This window comes from Hordeum vulgare, chromosome 2H (assembly GCF_904849725.1).
Source record: "Hordeum vulgare subsp. vulgare chromosome 2H, MorexV3_pseudomolecules_assembly, whole genome shotgun sequence".
In the NCBI taxonomy this organism is placed as follows: domain Eukaryota; kingdom Viridiplantae; phylum Streptophyta; class Magnoliopsida; order Poales; family Poaceae; genus Hordeum; species Hordeum vulgare.
The window spans coordinates 235,008,742-235,027,155 of record NC_058519.1 but is presented as its reverse complement, the minus strand read 5'-3'; positions in this window follow the sequence as shown (position 1 = coordinate 235,027,155).

Genomic DNA, 18,414 nt, shown 5'->3' with positions numbered 1-18,414 from the left:
GTGCTAAAATTTATTGTCACTTGTCACTATGGAAACTATTCCTTTGAGGGGCTTGTTCGGGGTATCTTCACCTCGACCGAAAGCACAAAGAGTTGCTCCTCAACCTACTGCACCTACTGAAAATACTTATTATGAAATTCCTTCGGGTATGCTAGAGAAACTGTTGGCTAATCCTTTTACAGGAGATGGAACATCACATCCCGACTTGCAACTAATCTATGTAGATGAAGTTTGTGGTTTATTTAAGCTTGCAGGTGTGCCCGAGGAATAGGTCAAGAAGAAGGTATTTCCCTTTATCTTTGAGGGATAAATCATTGACATGGTATAGGCTATGTGATGATACTGGATCATGGAATTACAACCGATTGAAATTGGAGTTTCATCAAAAGTTTTATCCTATGCATTTGGTACATCGTGATCAGAATTATATCTATAATTTTTGGCCTCGTGATAGAGAAAGTATAGCTCAAGCTTGGGGGAGGCTTAAGTCAATGTTATATTCATTCCCCAACCATGAGCTTCCTAGATAAATTATTATTATGAACTTTTATGCTCGGCTTTCTCATGACAATCGCACCATGCTTGACACTTCTTGTACCGGTTCTTTTATGAAGAGAGATATCGATTTCAAATGGGATTTATTGGAAAGTATTAAACGCAACTCTGAAGATTGGGAGTTTGATGAAGGTAAGGATTCAGGTATGAATCTTAAGTTCGATTGCGTTAAATCCATCGTTGAAACAAATACTTCTCATGATTTTAGCGCTAAACATGGACTTGACTCTGAGATAGTAGCTTCTTTATGTGAATCATTTGCTGCTCATATTAATCTCCCTAAGGAGAAGTGGTTTAAATATCATCCTCCCATAGAAGTTAATGTAGTAAAACCCAATCCAGTTGAAGATAAAGTTATTGCTTATAATGATTCTATTGTTCCTAGTGCTTACACTGAGAAACCACCTTTCCCCGTTAGAAAAAAGGATCATACTAAAGCTTCAACTCTGATACGTAAGGGATACATTAGAACACCCACACCCCCTGAGAAAATTAAAGTTGAACCTAGTACTGCTATTATTAAAGATATCTTGGTTGATAATGTTGATGGGCATGTTATTCAATTCTGTGAAGCTGCTGCTAGAATTGCTAAACCTCATGCCAGAGACAAACATAAACCTGTTGTTGGCAAGCCTGTTGTTTCTGTTAAGATAGGAGATCATTGTTATCATGGGTTATGTGACATGGGTGCTAGTGTTAGTGCAATACCTCAATCTTTATATAATGAAATTAAAGATGAGATTGCACCTGTCGAGATGGAATTTATTGATGTTACTATTAAACTTGCTAATAGAGATACTATCTGCCATGTGGGAATTGTTAGATATGTTGAAGTCTTGTGTGGTAAAACTAAGTATCCTACTGATTCTCTCGTTCTTGCTACCACACAAGATAGCTTTTGTCCCATCATATTTGGTAGACCTTTCCTCAATACTGTTAATGCTCAAATTGATTGTGAGAAACAAACTGTTACTATTGGCTTTGGAGGTGTGTCACATGAATTTAATTTTTCTAAGTTTGGTAGTCAACCTCATGAAAAAGTATTGTCTAGTAAGGATGAAATTATTGCTCTTGCTTCTATTGCTGTGCCTCCTACTGATCCTTTAGAGCAATACTTGCTTGAACATGAAAATTATATGCATATGGATGAAAGGAATGAGATAGATAGAGTTATCTCTGAACAACGTCCTATCCTTAAGAATAATTTGCGTGTTGAATTACTTGGGGATCCACCTCCACCAAAGGGTGATCCTGTGTTTGAGCTTAAACAATTACATGATACTCTTAAGTATGCTTATCTTGATAAAAAAGAGATATATCCTGTTATTATTAGTGCTAACCTTTCAGAGCATGAAGAAAAGAAATTATTGAAAACACTGAGGAAGCACCGTGCTGCTATTGGATATATTCTTGATGATCTTAAGGGCATTAGTCCCACTCTATGCCAGCATAAAATTAAAACTGATCCTGATTCCAAACCAGTTGCCGATCACCAACGAAGATTAAATACTAAGATGAAAGAGGTGGTAAGAAAAGAAATACTAAAGCTCCTGGAAGCATGTATTATTTATCATGTTGCTCATAGTGATTGGGTAAGTCCGATGTATTGTGTCCCTAAGAAGGGAGGTATTACCGTTGTCCCTAATGATAAAGATGAACTGATCCCACAAAGAATTGTTACTGGCTATAGGATGGTAATTGATTTTAGGAAATTAAATAAAGCTACTAAGAAAGATCATTACCCTTTACCTTTTATTGATCAAATTCTAGAAAGATTGTCTAAACATACACACTTTTGCTTTCTAGATGGTTATTCTGGTTTCTCCCAAATACCTGTTGCACAATCTGATCAGGAGAAAACCACTTTTACTTGCCCTTTCGGTACCTTTGCTTATAGACATATGCCTTTTGGTTTATGTAATGCACCCGCTACCTTTCAAAGATATATGATGGCTATATTCTCTGACTTTTGTGAAAAGATTGTTGAGGTTTTCATGGATGATTTCTCCGTTTACGGATCTTCTTTTGATGATTGCTTCAGCAACCTTGATAGAGTTTTGCAGAGATGTAAATATACTAACCTTGACTTGAATTGGGAGAAATGCCACTTTATGGTTAATGAAGGCATTGTCCTGGGACATGAAATTTATGAAAGAGGTATTTAAGTCGATAAGGCTAAAGTTGATGCGATCGAGAAAATGCCATGCCCTACAGACATTAAAGGTATAAGAAGTTTCCTTGGTCATGCTGGTTTCTATAGAAGGTTTATTAAAGACTTATCTAAGATTTCTAGGCCTCTCACCAATCTCTTGCAAAAAGATATTCCATTCGTTTTCGATGATGATTGTGAAGAAGCATTTGAAATACTTAAGAAGGCCTTGATAACGGCACCTATTGTTCAACCACCTGATTGGAACCTACCTTTTGAAATTATATGTGATGCTAGTGATTAAGATGTTGGTGCTGTTCTAGGACAAAGAGTTGATAAGAAATTAAATGTTATTCATTATGCTAGTAAAACTCTAGACAATGCCCAAAGAAACTATGCTACTACTGAAAAAGAATTTTTAGCAGTTGCGTTTGCATGTGAAAAGTTCAGATCTTACATAGTTGATTCCAAAGTTACTATTCACACTGATCATGCTGCTATTGAATATCTCATGGAAAAGAAAGATGCTAAACCTAGACTTATCAGATGGGTTCTCTTGCTACAAGAATTTGATTTGCATGTTGTTGATAGAACGGGTGCTGAGAACCCCATAACAGATAACTTGTCTAGGTTAGAGAATGTTCTTGTTGACCCACAACCTATTGATGATAGCTTTCCTGATGAACAATTGAATGTCATCAATGCTTCACGTAGTACACCATGGTATGCTGATTATGCTAATTATATTGTTGCTAAATATATACCACCTAGTTTCACATACCAACAAAAGAAAATGTTCTTTTATGATTTGAGACGTTACTTTTGGGATGATCCTCACCTTTATAAAGGAGTAGATGGTGTTATTAGACATTGTGTACCTGAGCATGAATAGGGACAGATCCTACAGAAGTGTCACTCCGAGGCTTACGGAGGACACCATGCGGGAGATAGAACTGCACACAAGGTATTGCAATCCGGTTTTTATTGGCCTCTCTCTTCAAGGATGCTCGTAAGTTTGTCTTGTCTTGTGATGAATGTCAAAGAATAGGTAATATCAGTAAACGTCAGGAAAGGCCTATGAATTATTCACTTGTTATTGAACCATTTGATGTTTGGGGTTTTGATTATACGGGACCTTTTCCAAATTCCAACGGGTATACTCATATTCTAGTTGTTGTTGATTACGTTACTAAGTGGGTAGAAGCTATTCCAACTAGTAGTGCTGATCATAACACCTCTATTAAGATGCTTAAAGAAGTCATTTTTCCTAGATTTGGAGTCCCTAGATATTTAATGACTGATGGTGGTTCACATTTTATTCATGGTGCTTTCCGTAAAATGCTTGCTAAGTCTGATGTCAACCATAGAATTGCATCTCCTTATCATCCTCACTCTAGTGGTCAAGTGGAGTTAACTAATAGAGAAATTAAATTAATTTTGCAAAAGACTGTTAATAGGTCTAGAAAGATTTGGTCTAAGAAACTTGATGATGCACTGTGGGCTTATAGAACTGCTTATAAGAATCCCATGGGCATGTCTCCGTATAAAATGGTTTAGGGTAAAGCATGTCATTTACCTCTTTAGCTAGAGAATAAGGCTTATTGGGCAATCAAAGATCTCAACTTTGATTTCAAACTTGCTGGTGAGAAGAGGTTGTTTGATATTAGCTCACCTGATGAATGAAGAACTCAGGCATATGAAAATGCCAAGTTGTTTAAAGAAAAAAGTTAAGAGGTGGCATGATAAAAGGATACAAAAACGTGAGTTCAATGTAGGTGATTATGTCTTGCTATACAATTCTCGTTTAAGATTTTTTGCAGGCAAACTTCTCTCTAAATGGGAAGGACCTTACATTGTTGAGGAATTATATCGTTCCGGTGCCATAAAAATCAACAACGCGGAAGGTAATTTTTCGAGAGTTGTAAATGGGCAAAGAATCAAGCATTATATCTCACGTACTCCCATAAATGTTGAAAGCAATATTATTAATACCATAACTCCGGAGGAGTACATAAGGGATATTTACCAGCTTGTTTCAGACTCCAAAAACGAAGAGGTATGTGATACAGTAAGTAAACCAACTCCAAAACTTTTCCAATAGCAATTTTCTCCGTTTTGGAATATGTAGAAAAATAGAAAAATTTAAAGTAGTCCGGAAAGCGCACGAGAAAATGACAAGCCTGCGAGGCACGCCCCACCCCCGTGGGCGTGCCTGGGGGGCTCGTGAGCACCTCGTGTGTCTCCCGGACTACGTTTTCTTGTGGAATACTCCTTATGGTCGGTAAAAATTCATTATATAATCTCCCGAAAGGTCTGACCATCGTATCACGCAAATATCCTCTTATTTCGTTTCGAGCATGTTTCTGCAACAGATTTAGAGCAAAGATGTCTTCTCATAATTCAGAGGGCGGAGCTATGTGGCTAATTACCTTGCTAACCCCAAGGTCTACGGAGACTTAGATCCTTATGATTGGACCACACATGAGGAAGAAGATTATGATCCTAAGGGGAAGGAAGGAACAAGTTCCGACGAAGAGGAAGTTCCTCTACCCCAACCTAGGGACATGCATGTGGAGCTCAAGAAGTCGAGTCTCCCTCACTCAAGGAAGAAGCCTAAGATTTTGTTTACCCCTTCTCGTCTAAAGAAAAGAATAATAATAGAACAAAATCATGAAAGATCATGTGATGATTCTATGGGAAGTGGTGGCTTCACATATAAAAAGAATGTTGATTGAAACTTGTTGTGGGTGGACAAACGTAGACCTTGGTCATTATTGCAATTAATAGGAAGTAATAAATAAAGAGAGGTTCACATATAAATATATCATGTTTGACACCGTCTATGATTGTGAACACTCATTAAACTATTACATGCTAAGAAGTAGATGTTGGACAAGGAAGACAACATAATGAATTATGTTTGCTTGGTTCCGAACAATGTTATATGACTAGAGATCCCTTAGCATGTGACGCTTGCTACCACCTCATATCAGCCAAAACTTCCGCACTAAGTAGAGATACTACTTGTGCATCCATAAACCCTCAATCCAGTTTTGCCATGAGAGTCCACCATACCTACCTATGGATTGAATAACATCCCTCAAGTAAGTTATCATCAGTGCAAGCAATAAAAATTGCTCCCTAAATATGTATGATCTATTAGTGTGTGGAAAATAATCTTTGTACGAACCTGTGATGAGGAAGACATAAAAGCGACATAGTACATAATAAAGTTCTTTATCATAGGAGGCAATATAAAGTGACGTTCCTTCACACTAAGAGATCACACATCCAAACCTCAAAAGTGCATGACAACCACTGTTTCCCTCTGCGAAGGGCCTATCTTGTACCTTTCCTTTTTATCTTTAAAAGAGTCATGGTGATCGACACCAATTCCTTATTTCACCATTATCTTGGCAAGCGTCATGTGCTAGGGACAGATCTATATTCATATATCAACTTGGAAGTAAATAATCATGAATTATTATTGTTGACATTACCCTTGAGGTAAATAGTTGGGAGGTGAACCTATAAGCCCCTATCTTTCTCTGTGTCCAACTCAAGCTTTTATTTCATGAGTACCGCGTGAGGTTTAGCAATTGTAGAAGACTAAAAGATGATTGAGTATGTGGATTTGCTCTACAAGATCTTATTTGACTCTTTCCAATGTTATGATAAATTGCAATTGCTTCAATGACTAAAGACTATTGGTTGTTAATTCTCAATAAGGTTCTTGATCCATACGTTACATTGTGAAGGAATTGTCACTTTAGCATAAGAGATTATATGACGATGTTGTTGTTCTAAATATGATCATGATGCCTGCATGTCTGTATTTTATTTTATCGACACTTCTATCTCTAAACATGTGGGCATATTTATTGATCTCGGCTTCCACTTGAGGACAAGCGAGGTCTAAGCTTGGGGGAGTTGATATGTCCATTTTGCATCATGCTTTTTTATTGATATTTATCGTATTATGGGCTGTTATTGCACATTATGGTACAATAATTATGCCTTTTCTCACTTATTTTATAAGGTTTACATGAAGAGGGAGAATGCGGGCAGTTGGAATTCTAGGCTGGAAAAGGAGCAAGTTTGAGATACCTATTCTGCACAACTCCAAAAGCCGTGAAAATCAGCGAGGAATTATTTTGGAATATATAAAAAATACTCGACGGAAGAAATATTGGAGGGGACCCACCAGGAGGTCACGAGCCTGCCAGGCGTGCCTGGGTGGCTCGTGGGCCCCCTGTTACCCCTCCGGCTCCCATCTTCTGCTATATAGAGGGTTTCGTCCCAGAAAAAATCAAGGAAGAGCTTTCGGGAAGAAACGCCGCCGCCACGAGGCGGAACTTGAGCAGAACCAATCTAGAGCTCCTGCAGGGCCGTTCTGCCGGGGAAACTTCCCTCCCGGAGAGGGAAATCGTCGCCATCGTCATCACGAACACTCCTCTCATCGGAGGGGACTGATCTCCATCAACATCTCCATCAGCACCATATCATCTCCAAACCCTAGTTCATCTCTTGTACCCAATCTCCGTCTCGCGACTCCGATTGGTACTTGTAAGGTTGATAGTAGTGTTAATTACTCCTTGTAGTTGATGCTAGTTGGATATCTTGGTGGAAGATCATATGTTCAGATCCTAATGTTATTCAATACCTCTCTGATCATGGACATAATTATGCTTTGTGAGTAGTTACGTTTGTTCCTGAGGACATGGGATAAGTCTTGCTATAAGTAGTCATGTGAATTTGGTATTCGTTCGATATTTTGATGCGTTGTATGTTGTCTTTCCTCTAGTGGTGTTATGTGAACGTCGACTACATGACACTTCACCATTATTTGGGCCTAGAGGAAGGCATTGGGAAGTAATAAGTAGATGATGGGTTGCTAGAGTGACACAAGCTTAAACCCTAGTTTATGTGTTGCTTCGCAAGGGGCTGATTTGAATCCACCAGTTTAATGCTATGGTTAGACTTTGTCTTATTTATTCTTTCTTAGTTGCCGATGCTTGCGAGAGGGGTTAATCATAAGTGGGATGTTTGTCCAATTAAGGACAACACCCAAGCACCGGTCCACCCACATATCAAACTATCAAAGTAGCGAACACGAATCATATGAACATGATGAAAACTAGCTTGACAGAAATTCCCATGTGTACTCGGGAGCGCTTTGTCTTATATAAGAGTTCGTCTAGGATTGTCCCTTGCTAAAAAGGGATTGGGCCATCTTTCTTCACCTTTGTTACTATTGTTACGTGTTACCCGTTACGAATTATCTTATCCCGCAACTATCTGTTACCGATAATTTCAGTGCTTGCACAGAATACCTTGGTGAAAACCACTTGTCATTTCCTTCTGCTCCTCGTTGGGTTCGACACTCTTACTTATCGAAAGGACTATGATAGATCCCCTATACTTGTGGGTCATCATTGCTCTGGTAAGGTACACATCTATACATGTATATCACATATACCTTTGACGTTGCCGTCCTTCTTATCCGCTAAGTACTTGGGGTAGTTCTGCTTCTAGTGACTGTTTCCCTTGCAGTAACAGCCCTCAGTATCAGGCTTGGGTCCATTCTTAGGCTTCTTCCCGGCAACTGGTTTACCAGGCGCGACAACTCCTTTGCCGTCCTTCTTGAAGTTCTGTTTACCCTTTCCTTTCTTGAACTTGGTGGTGTTATTCACTATCAACACTTGATGTTCTTTCTTGAGTTCCACCTCCGCTTATTTCAGCATTGAATACAACTCGGGAATGGTCTTCTCCATCACTTGCATGTTGTAGTTCATCACAAAGCTCTTGTAGCTAGGTGGAAGTGACTGAAGGATTCTGTCAATAACCGCGTCATCCGGAAGGTTAACTCCCAGTTGAGACAAGCGGTTGTTCAACCCAGACATTATGAGTATGTGCTCGCTGACAGACCCATTCTCCTCCATCTTACAACTGAAGAACTTGTCGGAGACTTCATATCTCTCGACCCGGGCATGATCTTGGAAAACTAGTTTCAACTCTTCGAACACCAAATATGCTCCATTTCCTAAAACACTTTTGAAGCCCCGGTTCTAAAATATAAAGCATGACGCACTGAACCAGGGGGTAATCATCACTACGCGACTGCCAGGCGTTCATAACGTCTTGAGCCACCGGGAAAATGGGTGCTTCACCTAGCGGTGCATCAAGGACATATGTTTTCTTGGAAGCTATGAGGATGAGCCTCAAGTTACGGATCTAGTACGCATAGTTGCTTCCATTGTCTTTCACTTGGTTTTCTCTAGGAACGTGTTGAAGTTCAGTGGGACATTTGCATTGGCCATTGGATCCACAAAATAGATTGTAAATACAATTTTAGACTAAGTTCATCTAATCACATTATTTAATGAACCCCTACTCAGATAGACATCCTTCTCGTCATCCAAGTGATACATGATCCACATCGACTAGGTCGTGTCCGAACATCACGTGAGATGGACTAGTCATCAATGTTGAAAATCTCCATGTTGATTGTATCTCCATACAACTCATGTTTGACCTTTCGGTCTCTCGTATTCCGAGGCCATGTATGTACATGCTAGGCTCGTCAAGTCAACCTAATTCTTTTGCATGTGTAACTCTGGCTTACACTCGTTGTATGCGAACGTTAGAATCTATCACACCCCATCATCCCGTGGTACTTCGAAACAATGATCCTTCGCAATGGTTCACACTTAGGGGGAACACTTTTCTTGAAATTTTAGTGAGGGATCATCATATTTACTACCGTCATTCTAAGCACATAAGATATAGAAACATGATAAACATCACATGAAAATCATATAGTGACATGATATGGCCAATATCATCTTGATCCTTTGATCTCCATCTTCGGGGCAAGACATGATCATCATTGTCACCGGCATGACACCATGATCTCCATCACTGTGTCTTCATGATGTCGTCTCGCCAACAATTAATTCTACTACTATGGCTAAGGGTTAGCAATAAAGTAAAGTAATTACATGGCGTTGCATCTCATACAACAAATTAAGACAACTCCTATGGCTCCTGCCGGTTGTCATACTCATCGACATGCAAGTCGTGAATCCTATTACAATAACATGATCAATCTCATACATCACATATACATCATCACATCATTTTGTCCATATCACATCACATAGCATACCCTACAAAAACAAGTTAGACGTCCTCTAATTGTTGTTGCAAGATTTACGTGGCTGCTATGGGTTAGTCGCAATAACGTTTCTTACCTACGTCACAACCACTCCGGTAGTATGCCAGTTGCTACTTACCCTTCATAAGGACCCTCTTCATCGAATCCGATCCGACTAAAGTGGGAGAGACACACACCCACTAGCCACCTTATGCAACAAGTGCATGTCAGGCGGTGGAACCAGTCTCACGTAAGAGTACGTGTAAAATCGATCCGGGCCGCTTCATCCCACGATGCCGCCAAATCAAGATAAGACTAGTTCTTGTAAGTAAATTGACCAAATCATCGCCCACAACTACTTGTGTTCTACTTTTCCATATAATCTATGCTTAGACCTAGCTCGGATGCTACTGTTGGGGATCGTAGTAATAATTCAAAAAAATTCCAACATCACACCAAAATCATCTAGGAGAAACCAGCAACAAGTGAGGAAGAACATCTTCATACCGTTGAAGATCGCAAAGCGGAAGCGTTACTATGAACGCAGTCGATGGAGTTGTACTCGTGGCGATCCGATCCAAACACCGAAAGTTCGGTGTCTCCGCGTTCAACACACCTACAGCCCGGGGACGTCTCCTCCTTCTTGATCTAGCAAAAAGAGAGGAGAAGTTGAGGAAGAACTCCGACAGCACGACGGCGTGGTGGCGATGGAGTTTGCGGTTCTCCGGCAGGGCTTCGCTAAGCACCGCCGAGGAGGAGAGGTGGAGAGGTAGGGACGCGCCGAGGGAGAGAGATACGTGTGTGTGCAGCCCTCCCAATACCTCCGGTATTTATAGGAGGGAGGGAGAGCGGGTGCGGCCACCCTAGGGAAACCCTAGGTGGTGCGACAGCCCTAGGAGGAGGCGGGGGCGGCGCCCTAGGGGTGGCTTGCCACCCCACGCTGCCACCACGCCCTAGGGTTTGGCCTCCTTGCGCCTTGGGCCTCCTTCCCTTGGCTCGCACCAGCCCACCATAGGTTGTTCCCGGGACAGGTGGACCTTCCCGGTGGACCTCCGATACCCTTTCGGTGGTCTTGATACAATACCGATAAACCCCAAAACATTTCTGGCGACCAAAACTGGACCTCCCATATATAAATCTTTACCTCCTCACCATTCCGGAACTCCCCGTGACGTCCGGGATCTCATCTGGGACTCCGATAAACCTTCGGTTACCACTTATAGGATTCCCATAACAACTCTAGCGTCACCGAACCGTAAGTGTGTAGACCGTACTGGTTCGGGAACCATGCAAACATGACCGAGACATCTCTCCGGCCAATAACCAACAGCGGGGTCTGGATATCCATGTTGTGTCACAGCCCTAGATTTAGCCTTGTTTGGCATTGCATTCATGCATGCATTTTTATTTTTATTTTGAATTTGAAATGTGGAAGTGATCAAGGCTCACGAACCAAATTTTGGAAAATAGGAAATATAAAAATTGCTTCAAAATGATCCAAGAAAATGTTCCAAATATTCTGTGAAAATATTGGGATGAGGTAAACTTTCCAAGCAATATTTTGAAAACGCAGAAACATTTTATATTGGAATTTTTAATTAATCAAACAATTATTTGAAGTGGAATTATATTTGCTTTATATAAACTACACTTCCAATTATTCTGAAACTTTTTTATGTGGCATTGGGAAAATCCACTAAGCCCACATGATTATTTTCATGATATTGAAAAATGGCTATATATTTTATCAAAGCAAAAACAAATGTCAGAAAAGAAAATGAAATATAAAATAAAAACAAAAGAGAGTAAGCCTACCTGGCGTTCACCTGGCTGAGAAGAGGCCCAGCCCACCAAGGGCAGGGTCGTCTTCTTCCTCTGCCTACTGGCCGAGGAGAGACCGAGCACGGCCACCACCTCCACCTCCTGCTTTGTCGTGGCAGCCCCTTGACCCCAACCGTGCTAGTGCAAAGGCCCTTCTTCCTTATCCCCTCTGGAACTCTTTCCCCTCGCTTTCTTCCTCTCTCCCCTGCTCTCTTCTCCCTGCCGCCATTGACGAGCTCGGGCTCGAGGTCACCGACGCCCTCCAGAAACCGCATCGCCTCCTGGAGCAGCCTATCGTCTCTGTCACCACGAGCATGTCCTCGATGCCAACGGAATCAAGCCGCAAGCCCCCGCAGCGTCACCGCCATCGTTGTTTCCTTCTCCAGCCACCGGAGTTGGTTGCGACGATTCGCCGGCTAGATGATGACCCCGACCTCCCCGTCACCGCAAATGGAACCGCCGTGAGCTCGCCGTTATTTCCCCTCTCTTTTCCCTTATTTTCCCGCGTCCTAGCCTCACCCCATCGAGGCCGAGCTCCGGCCACTGGGCGATCTCGTCGCCGGTGCCTATCCGGTCACCCTAGCCCCTCTTTCGCTCATGCTAGATGAGGCCGAGCCTGGGCTTCGTCCCATTGCTCTCGGAGCTCGAATCCACCCCGTGTGGCGCGATTTCGAGCAACTCCGGCGAGCCCCGCCACCGGTTTGGTCGCCGCCGGCCAGTTTCCGGCGAGCGCCGGCGTGGCCGGCCTATTAGCGCTAACCACCCCAACTAATTAACCGCTAGAGCCGCTGATAGTGGGCCCCAACGGCTCTAATTACAGAATTAAGGTTAAATTAACCCTGTTATTGAAATGTGACACTGACGTGTGGACCCCACACGTCAGGATTGACTCTGGCCAGGTCAGTTGACCTGCTGATGCAATGATGACCTAATGCCGACGCAATAAATGATTATTTGATATAAAAATAATTCTAGAAATTGCTGAAAACTTTGAAAAATCATAGCAAATAAAATTTAACTACAATGAAAATAAATAATATATGAAAAATAGTCAGAAAAATGCAAGGAATCTGTTTATGGCATTTTCATGCATGTGAGAACAACTTTTGTCCTCTGTTTTGGACAAATAAAATAAATGCCATTTAAATAATCATATATAGAATTTGAATTTGAACCTTTGGTTCAAACTAACTTCATTTAATCCTTATGCAAGATGCATTAGCTCAATCATTAGCATTTTACCATGCCATGATCATGCTTGATAGCGTTGCATTTCCGTAAAGTCAATATTGTTCTTTCTTGTTTTCCTATCCTGTTTCCCCCTTAGTAGACGATGGTTCCGATGGTGTGATCACTGACATTGATGAAGACTCATTGCTATCTTCAGAACTGTCAGACAAGCAAACCCCCTTGAACATTCCGATACAATCCCATTCCCTCGCTCCTGCTCTCTTTTACTGCATTAGGACAATCGCGATTCAACTGATACATGTTCTCGATAGTTGAACCCATTCCTCTGCAAGACCTGCTTTTGCCACAGTAAATAGTTGAAACCACTTAGCATGAGTAGCAACTGCTTGAGCCTTGATGTGCTACTCATCCATGCTTACTTACTATGCCTGCTATGCTTAGAGTCGTGTCGGGTCTGATCCATCTGGATGATGAATCAGAATGGTTGTGTTCATGTCCTACAGTGTGAGAGTAAAGGTGTGAATTCGATTTGGTAAAGGTAGCGATGAGAGGCCATGTAGGAGTACATGGTGGGTTGTCTCATTGGGACCGTCCTTAAGAACTGAGTTGTGTGTATGTTATCCAAGACAAGATACTACCATACATTGGGAACCTTAATTGACTCTCTCGGCTTATTAATCGCCTAGATCTCTGTCCAGAAGTTGCAATTAGTTTCTGGTGTTTGTAGGAAAAGTGTTGGCGGCCGTGTTTAGGTCTGCCCGACGGGGTAGGCTTCAGTGCGGTAGATATAGAGTGGCACGGTGTACCAAGTGGCACCCGGATGGTGGTCTTGGGAACCCTGCGCACATCGTTTTGGGCTGTAGAGGGAAACTTTGGCCGGACTTCCTTGCGGGTTTAGTCTCAAATAGGCGATAAACTTGGACTAGGGTCTTGTGTGGTTAACGGTCATGGCCGACACCCACGCCAGTGCTTCCACTTGAAGGTTGCCGAGATGCATGGCGTGCATATGGTGATAAGTGGTGAGAGCGTGTGTGAACAAGTATGCCCCTGCAGGGTGAATTAATCTATTCGAATAGCCGCATCCTCAGATATGGACTACTTGGAAACATTACGTGGTACATAGACAACTTGGAATGGATACTCTAAAATATGAAAGATAAGTGTGAGTACTATGGATGGCTTTCTCGTAGGGAGTCGAGAGTGGATCCATAGTGGTGTATTGATTGGTGAATATGTGGACTCGTGTGCGCTATCCCACCTCAAAGAAAGAACTTGTAGTCATAGTACAGGTTAGCTAGGATTCAAACCTGGCTTGTTGCAATTAAACTCCACAACCCCTTCATTGATACTGATGCATATGTAGATAATTATGATGTAAGTATTGATGAGTACCTTTGTACTCACGTTTGCTTAATTTATGTTTTGCAGAGGAAATATTAGTTTCACTATTGGTTCTACACGATGTGATAGACGTTGACCGGAATATCTTGGGAATCCCAGACAGAGGTCTGGCTCCTTTGGTAGGGTCGTTGTAGCTTTTAGGCTCCTCCAGCCATTTTTACTAGATGTCGGTACCCAGACATGCTTTGCTTCCGCTTGATGCTTGTATGATTTGAGTGTTGGGTCATGTGACCCCTGTTTATAATATCACACCATGTTGACTCATATGAGTCTTTAATAAAAGCTTGAATCATAGAGTTATGTTGTGATGCCATGTTGTATCTACACATATCGTGCATATTGTGTGTATGTTTGAAATGCATTGGTATGTGTGGGATTCGACACCTAGTTGTGTGCCTTTAGTAGCACTCTTTACGGGGAAATGCCTTTTTGTGCTTCCATAGAGCCTTGGTAGCTTGCTACTGCTCCGGACACATTGATTGACCAGCATGTATCCTTCTTTGCTGATGTGTATGTCCCCTCGGGGAAATGTGATGCGGTGTAATGGAGTCCTTGTAGTTTCCTACGACTCGCTACACACGTTGTTGGCCGATACCTGCTTTGTTGGGTTATGTATGCATGTCCCTGTACAGATGTGCCACTTGGGTTTATAACTAGTCATGTGACCCGAGTTCTTTGTCGTTTGAATGCTAGATACACACTCACATACGTGAGCCAAAAGACGCAAATGGTCCCGGTCAAGGTAAGGTGGTAGCCGTGGAGTTTACCGTGTGTGAGGCCGCAAAGTGATGTGATGCGTTACAGGCTGGGTTCTTATGACTGAGGATCGTGGTCCCGACATGTTGGCTCCCACATGTTCCACGATGATCTCATCAGATGAACCAGGATGTCGAGGATTCACTCAATCTCGTATGCAATTCCCTTTGCCTACCGGCATGATACTTGCCCAAGATTCGATCGTCGGTATCCCCATACCTTTTTCAATCTCGTTACCAGCAAGTCTATTTGCTCATTCCGTAACAGAGAATCTCGTGGCTAACTCCTTAGTCACATTGATCTCATTATGATGATGCATTACCGAGTGGGCCCAGAGATACCTCTCAGTCACACGGAGCAACAAATCCCAATCTCGATTCGTACCAACCCAACAGACACTTTCGGAGATACCTGTAGTGCACCTTTATAGTCACCCAATTACGTTGTGATGTTTGATACACCCAAAGCACTCCTATGGTATCTAGGAGTTGCACAATCTCATGGCCTAAGGAAATGATACTTGACATTATAAAAGCTCTAACAGACAAACTACACGATCTTGTGCTATGCTTAGGATTGGGTCTTGTCCATCACAGCATTCTCCTAATGATGTGATCCCATTATCAATGACATCCAATGTCCATGATCAGGAAACCATGATCATCTATTGATCAACGAGCTAGACAACTAGAGGCTCACTAGGGACATGTTGTGGCTATGTATTCACACATGTATTACCGTTTCTGGTTAATACAATTACGGCATGAACAATAGACAATTGTCATGAACTAGGAAATATAATAATAAACCCTTTATTATTGCCTCTAGGACATATTTCCAACACCATATGCTAGTGGTAATTTGTAACTATAGAACTTGGCTCGTATATTCTGATGATGGGCTTCCTCAAATGCCCGAGGTCTTCGTGAGCAAGCAAGTTGGATGCACACCCACCTAGCTTTAGTCATGATTTCATACACTTGTAGCTCTAGTGTATCCGTTGCATGGCAATCCCTACTCCTATAATTGGTATCTATTGATGGAAATCTCCATAGCCCATTGATTCGCCCAGCTGATGCGAGGCTTTCTTCTTCACTTTTACCCCTTTGAAACCGACCACCATATTCTATCCCACCTTTATGCTATATCCATGGTTCACACTCATGTATTGAGTGAGTAATAAAAATCTGAAGCACGTTAATATTAAGATCCAATCGCGTGATTTGACACCAGGGTGTTCGTGATTTATACCTTATGCTAGGAAGCCAAGCATGACCAGCTATATGATTTTGCAGGGATAACTTTCTTTAGCATTTTTATTTTAAAAGGACATGATTGTTTGCTAGTAAACCTGAGTATGGATGTATTTTTGTCAAATGATAGACTATTGCCTTGAACCACTTGTATCTTAATATTCATGCCATAATTAGATATATGATCTAGATTATGCTAGGTAGCATTCCAGATCAAAAATTATCTTTTTTATCATTTGCCTACTCGAGGACGAGCAAGAATTAAGCTTGGGGATGCTGATACGTCTCCGTCGTATGTATTAATTTTTATGGTTCCATGCCTATATTATACAACTTTCACATATTTTTTGCCATATTTTATATGATTTATTGGACTAACATATTGATCCAGTGCCAAGTGTGAGTTCTTGTTTGTTGCATATCAAACAAAGTCCAAATGTGATAAAAATTTACACAGAATTATTTTGGAATATATGCGATTTTTGGGAGGTGGAATCAACATAAATGGAGGACCACGACCTCCACTACCCACCATGGCATGGCCCATACCACCTGGCGTGCTCTTCCCCCTAGTGGCCACATCATGATTTGGTTGGATCTTTTCTTTGGGAGAAACAAAGATCATTCAGCTCAATCGGTGTTACGGATCTCCGGGTATTTAAGAAACGGTGAAGGGCCAGAAACCACGAACCTGAAACAGAAGAGAACAAAGAGGGAGATCTCCATGGAGGCCATGGACCAGAGGGGGAACTCTCCTCACATCTAGGGGGAGGCTAACATACATAATATTTCCTAGTGATATGTGTCTATCCTATGATGTTTGAGTATATCCGTTTTGTCCTATGGGTTAGTTGTGATATAATGTTATTGATATGAGTTGTGTGTTGATATTGTGCTGTCCTAAGGTGCCTTGTCGAAGGTGCACATGTGAATGATACATGTAGGAGGGTTTGCAATATGTTCATAATTAGCATATAGTGGGTGGCGAGACTGATACAAACTTACACCCGAGTCAGGGAGTTGTGCGCGTATTGGAGGGAAGAGGACTTGTTGTTTAATGCTATGGTTGGGTTTACCTTAATGATTTCTGGTAGTTGCGCATGCTTGCCACAGGTCCAATCATAAATGCATATGATCCAAGTATGAAAAGTGTGTTAGCGTATGACTCTCCCTCATTGCACATGATAAGTATCTATCATGTTATATTCAATTGCCTATGGACAATATTTTTCATGCGTTACACAAAAATATTTCTACTAAACAGCCCCTAACTTTTATTTCCATGCTCTTTATTTTCTTGCAAAACAGCACCTAACTTTTATTTACTTGTTCTTTATTATCTTGCAAACCTATCTATTACACCTACTAAGTACTTCTAGTTTTATTCTTGTTTTAGGTAAAGCAAACGTTAAGTGTATGTAGAGTTGTACCGGTGGTCGACAGAACTTGAGGGAATATTTGTTCTTCGTTTAGGTCCTCGTTGGCTTCGACACTCTTATTTATCAAAATTGGCTACAAACGATCCCCTATACGTGTGGGTTATCACGGACCTATTTGATTGATGTCATTGAGGATTTTGTCAATTTGCACGTCATTTGCAACCCTTGGGTGCATATGTTGATAACTTTGTTCGGGTTGACGAATTTGATGAGTAGGAATTTCCTCAGGTGCACCAGCCTGAATTTCTTCATTGTTTGGGATGACTTCTTCAACAGGGACAGGTTCTTAAGTGGGAATGGTATCTTCAGTAGCCTTGGACCTAATGGATTCCTCAGGAGGCATTTCATCTAGCATAGGAGGCAAGAGCTCTCTTTGAGAGCCGTTAGTTTCATCAAACCACACATCTACTGTTTCAACAACTTTGTTGTGATAGTTGTTGAAGACCCTATAGGTATGCGAATCCTTTCCGTAAACAAGCATAAAAACCTCATGTGCTTTTGGTGCAAATGTAGAACTGTGGTGAGGATCTCTAATCAAACATCTTGCATCGAAGACTTTGAAATAACTTACATTGAGTTTCTTGTCAGTGAGGAGTTCATATGAGGTCTTCTTGAGGAATTTGTGAAGATATACCGTGTTGATGATGTGACATGCATTGTTGATTGCCTCAAGCTAGAAGAGACAATGAGTAT